General features: G+C 36.1%; 1 pseudogene across 1 annotated transcript; it reads right to left on the reverse strand.

The window, feature by feature from the left end:
* Positions 1–2,948: 2,948 nt before the first annotated feature.
* LOC147514166 (subtilisin-like serine-protease S) lies at positions 2,949–7,184 on the reverse strand (annotated as a pseudogene). Its single transcript, XR_015216130.1, has 11 exons — positions 7,006–7,184; positions 6,689–6,780; positions 6,468–6,565; positions 6,242–6,382; positions 6,000–6,111; positions 5,017–5,554; positions 4,789–4,901; positions 4,377–4,616; positions 4,075–4,189; positions 3,763–3,967; positions 2,949–3,673 (listed from the first exon to the last, which is right to left on the reverse strand). The product of XR_015216130.1 is annotated as a subtilisin-like serine-protease S (transcript).
* Positions 7,185–8,761: the final 1,577 nt, after the last annotated feature.

Here is an 8,761-nt window from a genome sequence, read left to right on the forward strand (position 1 = left end):
TTTTTTATCTGCAGTTTTTTCCCTCGTAATCTTCCTTTTTTCTCTCCTGATTTTCAAAGAAGTACTTTCGTAATATTCCTTTTTTGTCATCCTTATTTCCCCTGGGTACTTAAAATTTGCTGACGTGGACACCCTCAGAGACCAGGAAAAGAGACTGCTATTATATATATATAAAGACAAAAGTTTTCTACTCAATGTAAAAGTCATAGCAAAACACTGGAAAAATTCAACACTACGTCACTCACGGGCGATAAATAGAAAATACCCATGCCAGAGATTAGGGGTGTATTAAGCAGAGTTGAACAAATCAGCTCAATTGGCATTAAAGTCTAAAAATATGTAACCACTTTCATGCATTCAAAGCCATGTTAAAACTTTGTTGTTAGTACTTCAACAACCCAAGACAACATAGATGTTTAACTCTCAAATTCTCACCCAAACAAATTATTATCATGGGGTGTATCAAACAAAGATTGTAAGAAATCCAATCCACACAACCAGCAACGAACATACCAACTTTATCAATCAAACCATAACACTAATGTCAATATTTATATCCAACAGATTACAACACGCGTGAAAATAATATATATATATATATATATATATATATATATATATATATATATATATATATATATATATATATTTTTTTTTTTTTTTTTTTTTTGAGAAAAGGCAACCATTTGCTAAACAGACATTGCTTGAGATGTAACCAAATTTCAACTATATAAGTCACTTATTATCAAACTTTCCAAATTAACTTCCGCAAAATACCCTACTCCAAATCAAATAGTCATGTCTCCTACTCAAACCACATTCAAAAGTTAAAACCACCCATCCATGACAAACCAAACAAATAATAGCAGAAAATGCAACTAGAAATAAGTTTAGAGAAATGAAGATAAATACCTCACTTCACATATCTTTCTTTGATTTATGCTAAACATACATGCTCCTTCTCCAATTGGTGCTTCGCTACTTCCACATTGCTAAAGAAAGCAATTCTGATCTCTAACATCAAAAAAAGTAATAAAGTTAAACTGCATTATCAAACATAAACAATTATAGGAACATATATGAAAGTAGAATGATATCAATGTGGCTACTTGCTGATTTCAATATGCCAATTAATCAAACTGCTTCAAGCATGTCATTAGCTTATTAAATAAACCCAAAACCGATATTTAGATAATTGTTTTTGATAATTATTTCATTGTACTTGCCCTTAGATCTTTGACTGTGGAACTACAAACAGAGCAAAAGAAAATTTACGCATTGGTAGCCCTTTTATATATGAATGATTCTGCATCCTAAAACCTAAAGGCTAAAGTCCTAAAACTTAAACATGGTAGATCACGATAGTATTCATATGAAAGTTTCGGTGTGTTGACTGAAAATAATATGTATGGGTCATACATAAGACAATCTGGGACAAATTAAAAAAAAAAAGGGAGAAATCAAGGCCTATGATACATGGTCAACCATATGTAAGAAATTTACTCTGTATCCAGCTACCAACTCTAACTGAACTTTCATAGTAACAGGGTTCACGTTGACGTTGAATGACCAAAAAAATAAAACTTAACTTCTTAACTTTGACTCTAACTACTGCTCAAAGGCATTCAATATCCACCTGTTTAATTTAGCTTTGAGGTTAAAGTATACCTTAATTTCTACTGAAGTTCACTGATCTTACCTACGTAGTTGAAAAAAGTTTGTCGAAGCAGAACCAACTATATAAGCAAAATAAAGACATGTATCAATGCATATTTGAAAACAATGGGTGTCTTTTACATGCTACTAATATAAAAATAAAAATTAATATTTTAGAAAAGAATCCACATGTTCTCAATCTTAGCTTGGAAAAATAATTGAAGCAATCCATTTGCTACAAAGAACCAAAATAACTCCACTTCTCATATTGCCAACATATTTTTCAGTGTGAAATTATCAACAGTAGAGAAACATTGGACAAAAACAAAAATAGCATATGTCACACCATTTAATAATCAATCAAACTCGTAACACGAAATATATAATCCTAGCTATAAGTTCAAACACGACTATTGGATTGGATTTCTCAAACAATTAAGAAGACTCTGATAAAAAAAAAGTGTAGTGGGTTACCACGTGTTGGGCATTATACTGCTACTTTTTCATGTGATTCCTTGAACAGAGATCCCTTAGAGGAGATGATTTCTACAGCAGTGCAAGCAAATGCAAACATTAACAAAGACAAATAATATGAGACAAACGCAACAAAAGTTCCAATTTCCAGTGAAATTTAGATACCAACTTTTCCTTCTTTTTTTTGGTTAAGAGGGAAACACTAACTTGTCAAAGTGGTTTATGGAGAGTTAAATGGAGCCATCCTTGTTGTTAAGTCATTTTAAACCTGTCCACATTGCAATGCATGAAAAGATGCATAACTGTCTTCTTTAAATTCCACACACCACACATATGTTTGGAATACTCATCCCTTGCCTTTGTACAATGTCGACTGTCAAGGTTCGATTAAAAAAGCGCACAACATGAAAGAACGAATTTTTGAGGGGATTACTTTCTTCCACACAACCTTGTAAAAAAATTTGATTGGTCTTGTTGCTCCTATTGCAATCCCATACTCCTCTCCAATATTTTCATACAACAAGTTACCTGAAAACACATTGTTCATTTCCCATGCCCACGTCTAAATCTTCAAGCTACAAACAACACTAAATCTTCAAGCTGGATATGTATTTTGTCTAAATCTATGTTCAATTTTTTTCTAATTTGAAAGTTAAAGATATATTGTTAATTTCCACAAGTAAATGAGTGAGCGGAGAAGTAAAAGGTTTTGGGGTTTTGAATGAGTGAGCAGAGAAGAAAGAGGGTCTGGGGTTTTCGTTTTAATTTCGTGCGACTCTTCTTAGTTTTTGCAGTTTTTTCCTCTTGATTTATCGTAATTAGTCTGGACATGTGGACACTCTAGCAACGCCTTCCTCAATTGAGGAGGGGAGAGCTATCCTTAGATATATATTATAGTTGTACCCTATTGGCTCTATTTTTTGAGCATTCACATAGTCTCCAATATTTGTAAAAATATATAGAGATATATGATCAGAGAAGTTTAAATGTTCTACCAAAATTGATATCACATTGAGTCCAATGGGGCTTCTAACAACATGTACACCATTTCTCCATGTCAAAGACCCAAAGACAAAGCTTCTATTAGTGTTCTTATTCGGCCTGAAATTAATTCTGAAAGTCTTCTTCTCCCCAGCCTTTTTAAACTTAAGCTTGTATGGTGTTACACCAACCTTTACGCCTTCCGGATTCTCCACATAGGCCAGGTAAGTAGTTGGACCTGTACCATAGTAAGTCACAGTTCGATTAACTGATACACTTCCATTCATGCTGGCAATACCAATTGAGGGATAATTGAGATCGTAAGAGGGTGTAGGCGGGTTCTTGCACGTAAGTGGCTCCCCTGTGAGGTTTTTGAGTTTTGCAGGGTCAGCGCCATTACTGCAGAGAAAGTCTATGATGTCGAGGGAGTTAAAATCATAAACTAGTCCAGGATCTAGAGCAGCAACTGGATTCACATGTCCGGATCCATAGTCGATGGGGGTCGTTTGCGAACCAAATGGATCCCTCAATATGAGGCTGTGATTATTATCTTGCACAGTAGCTGTTTCATTGCATTAAAAAATGTCATCAGCTGACTTAAAGAATTACTCATAATTTTGAAAGGAATGTGTTGCTACAACAAAGACTCACCTGTTGTCATAATTGCCGATTTTATGGCTGAAGGGCTCCAAGAAGGGTGGCGAGATTTCACAATTGCAGCAATTGCAGATATGTGAGGGCATGACATGGAAGTACCAGATATGATGTTATAATCAACAGAGCGTTCTGCAGTGGTTTCAGTAGCTACTGGTGACCATGCTGCCAATATATTAACTCCAGGGGCTGCAATATCAGGCTGCGATCATAGTGAGAAATTCAAGCGTTTATTATTTTTACTCTTCTAAATACACAAAACATATAAAAGAAACAAAGAAAATCTACTAGATGCCAGTTTAGACATACTTTGATAATGTCAGGAGGGATAACGTTCAGCCCCATCGAAGAAAACACAGCCATCTTTGGTGCAGGTTTAGAGTTGAGCACTGTTGTGGTAGGATAGATTATCGCAACTGGATTTCTATTGGCAAAAAAGGACAATGCATGTCAGTGCGTGTATTATCCATCTTATTAACAACGAAACCATCTATGTTCTCCTTAGATTTTTCTTAATATATTGGTTTCGCCTGTTTCAACAAACTCAAGGACATGTCAATTGGTTCTATCTCATATAGCGAGCAAGGAATCTAAATTATCGTTCAACTTACTTGTCTGTCGTTATATATGCTTGCAGCTGTTCTGCTTCATTTTGACCAATTAGAGTAGCAGGGATGACGAATTGGAAACCAACGTCTTTTGCAATAGGATCAATGAGGATCATCCCAACACCTCCCCCCTTTCTCACAAAAGTACTCTTCTCCCTTCTGTTATCGAGGACTGTCTCAGTGGTGCACACAACTATCTTTCCCTTTATCAAACTATGATGAAGTGTATTGTTTTTGCAAAAGCTGGAAAACAGAACAAGTACAGAATTATTAAAAAATGAATAATCCATACTTCAATTGCTACTCAGATTCTGGACTCATGCTTGCTGAAACCATGGGGTCGTAATTTGATTTCTTGTAATTTAATGCAAGCACATTTAGTTTTAAATTTAATGAATGAGCCTTTGGTTCAAACATCTAGGAATAAGTATAGCTTGCATTCTCAGGTGAGACACCAGGAGCAGCTGCTGCAGCGGCATCTATAACCCCATAATGTTGATCCATCTTAAGAGGATTTAGTGAATTACCCTGTGAACTAGTGTATGTCAAGATCAAATGCAATCATATGCTATAAGGTTACGAGATATACCAGTTAAAGCACGTTTTGCATTTAATGGTTTCAGATGTTCTGATTACTAATTACCTTTAACATTTTTGAATTTCCAAGATAAACATTCGAAGTGAACTCTCGATCAACCGTACTAGCTGCTACTGTGAGGATCCAAGGAGCGACATTGGTTGCAGTACTTGGGAGTCCGGAATTTCCAGCTGAAGCAGAAACCAGAATTCCTTTCCTGAATGCATGGAAAGATCCAATGGAAATTGCATCGCTGAAGAAGTCAGGTTGGGGAGGTGTTGCACCGATAGAGATGGAGATAACATCAACACCATCATGTGTGGCATCGTCAAATGCCAAAAGGAGGTCAGCATCACTACATTGGTGGAACCAACATACCTTGTAGATGGCCAGTCTAGCATTAGGTGCTCCGCCCCTTGCAGTTCCTCTGGCTAACCCAAATAGGCTCACATTACTGACTACTGATCCAGCCACTGTGGAGGCAGTGTGGGTGCCATGCCCCTCTGTGTCACGCGCAGACTGGATAAATGTCTTGTTAAGAGATTCAAGAGGTCCATTTTCTGCTTCATAACCTTTATAGTAGAATCTGGCACCAATCAGTTTCCTACAAAATCCAAGTCAAAATAAAGTAAGCTGCTAATCCATAAGATTTAAGTTGTTAAACAGTTCACCTTGTAACTAATGGCGACCTAGTATTGAACTGGACATCTTAAGACCATGAACCAATTTAATTTGGTCATTGCAATCAGCAGTGTAAGCGTTGTGAACCTTTATCTTTTGGCTACTTGATCATATATATATATATATATATATATATATATATATATATATATATATATATATATATATATATATATATATATATATATATATATATATATTATAGTTTAGACTTTAGAACAAAGGTTTTCTACAAGGGGATATATAAAGAAGAGAATACAGGAAAATGTATAGATCGAGCCATTGTGAATCATATGACATCCCTCAAACCATATGCACAACCCTCTTGTTAAACTCTAGTTCACCAAACGAAAGTGTACGTTCTGTACCTGTTGCAGTTGGCCGATGTAAACTGATCTCCAACAACACATTCTCCCTTAAATCTTTTAGGAGCGGGCCCAAATCCTTTATCACTGAAGCTCTCTGACTCGGGCCAAACTCCTAGAAAGTAAAAAACGAAGCTCACTCTCAAACGGATAAAGCATATTATATGAGAAAAATATAGTTGATCGGTTAGGACCAATGATCGAAAAATCAAATAGATCAGATAAACAAATCATAAGGTCTTTACCTGTGTCAATGATGCCAACGATCACATCTGATTTAGAATCCTTCGGAAATTGGTTATATTTTACCCCAAGAAAGTCCCAAGAATGAGTAGTGTGGACATGGTTTGTTCTACTCTCAAAAATTGATATAACCGATTCACTCTCTGAAAAAATATTGTAGAGTCCAGAGAGCGATATTAATAATGAACCCAAAACAGTTACGCATTATTCACTTATTTTCAAGCTTACCAGCAAGTTTTTGTGCTTGTTCTGGTGTGAGCATGGCCGAGAAGCCTTGAAAGTTCTTAGTGTAATGATGAACTGCAGCTTGCTGCGCTCCATCAAAACTAAGAATAATTTTTGAGAGTGTTTTTAGCATTTGCATACAATTGCTTTCCAAGATTACTTTGATATAATAATAAAAGCTAGTATTAGAAGCCTCACATATTTGTGAAATATTTGGATTTTACCTTCCTGTGACCACTGCAAGCATCTCATGGTTAGCTGAGATTACAGAATCCATATTTGGAAGCGAGTGTTCCCCAATGTAAACAATGTAATGCTGCAGACAAAAAAATTTAATTAAGCACTTAATGAAAAAAAAGGTAAGCAACAGCATATTGGTACATACACCAATATTGTTTTAATGTCTATCTTAAAGAGCATATAGTTGGAATCCAAAGCAGTGTATATCTTCTAAGTTTTTCAAAAAATCCACTATTCTCATTGCCAAAGCATAACGGTAATCAAATAAATCCTACTAAATTGATATTGTTGCATGCCTGACCTTAGGCTTAATCCCATTTGTCAGAGTAAGTCTCAAGAACAGGAAAAGGGTTAGAGCTATAGATAATTTCATGATTTGAAAATGTTGTTGCTTAATTAGTTATAAAAGAATAGAGCTGAAGATACTTTGAATGGTATGTATTGATCATGAAAGTGCAGATGATTGTTCATTATGTAGTTTTGGTATTGTGAACCATTCAGACACATTGATAGCAATGCCGGCTTGATAAAAGCTACTGATATATTTTCATATAACAGTTTTAACAGGTTCTGAGTGGCATGCACGTACTAGCCGGCTTATTGTGTCAAGAGGAATTACTAGGTGAACATTGCAATTCGGACAAATATGTAATGGACTAATGGAGCTGGATTGTTTAAAACCAGCTGGCCTGTGAAGCACTTGCGGAGTGAGCTACCGAGCCTTACTTTCTACCTTTTATGTCCAATTAGGATACAAAACAGTTTCATATATATTTCTTGGATAGGCAGAAATAAACAATTTCATTCTGCTCCTCCCCGCAAATTGGTTGTTTTGGACTTCAACGCGTGTATCGCCAAATAGTAAACCAAATAATTTTACTTGTCAAAATAAATTTAGACTGCTTTAAAACCCAGCTGAAAATTTAGCTAGTATGGAGTACAGTGCCACTACTGCAATAATACAGGTATGGTATGCATCTCAAAGGAACATATTGAGAGCCTCAGCGATATCTGTTTTGCCATAGCACTTTCAGATGATTGTTGAGTCAACACACAATTTTGTATCCATCACTGTTTTAAGTATTAACTGCGAGAGAGTCGTCAAAATTTGGAAGCTGTCGTCAAACAAAATTTGGAAGTTGACTCCATAGCCAACATGCCATACGTGATACGCCCATACCAACTTTACCAAGTCCACTTAGCCACGAAGGCCCAAGCCCAAAACTTGTCTCTCCGCATTCTCTGAGACTTTCCCTAAGCTCAAGGGATTGTTGATGTTGGAGTTATCCCTCACACGAGGAAGAAGGAAAAAACAGGCATTGTTCGTGTGAAGAAGTCAGAGCGCGCACGCTCAGATTGGTCGTGCCCCAGGCGCGGACGCGCCCTTACCGTGAAAAAGAATATAGTTTTTTTTTCAGCCTTTCATGAAACATGTCTACTAGAGTTTGGGAAACTGGAAATATAAGAGGCGTGCGCGACGCTCAGATTGGCCTTGCCAAGAGCGCGCCCGCGCTCATGCCTAAACATACCAGGTTCTGATTTTTCTACAGTAAACACAAAATTTTGCAGACGCGCCGAAATTTCAGATTACTATAAAAACAAAAGTTAAGTTTTGGAAAACCAAGTCTTGAATAAAAACCTAATTTTGTGAGCAACCAAAATTGAGATGAAACCCTTGCAAAGATAAAAAGCTTATAAGGAGAGAGGAGTGATCTAGTAAGTTTGGAGAGACTTGAGAGAAGTGATTGTAATCTTCCTTCCCATACTTATAAAAGGATTTGATCTTGTGGAAGTAGACATCATTGGCCGAACTACGTTATATCTTGTGTTGTGTTATGTTTTACTTTCTTTATATTACTATTGTCTGTTTGTGATAGTTATATCCATAGTTTAGGTTTGTGGTTGTTGGTTGTAGTAAAAGATTAGATTTTTTTATTGGAGTAGTAGAGAGTCCAAGTGCAAGCTATCTTAGTGGAGATCGATTGGTATCATTTTCCCCAACAAGTGGTATCAGAGCCAGGTTAGATTAATCACAAAGTAGGTTATCCAAATCTTGC

Source organism: Coptis chinensis, chromosome 3 (genome assembly GCF_015680905.1).
Source record: "Coptis chinensis isolate HL-2020 chromosome 3, ASM1568090v1, whole genome shotgun sequence".
NCBI lineage: Eukaryota > Viridiplantae > Streptophyta > Magnoliopsida > Ranunculales > Ranunculaceae > Coptis > Coptis chinensis.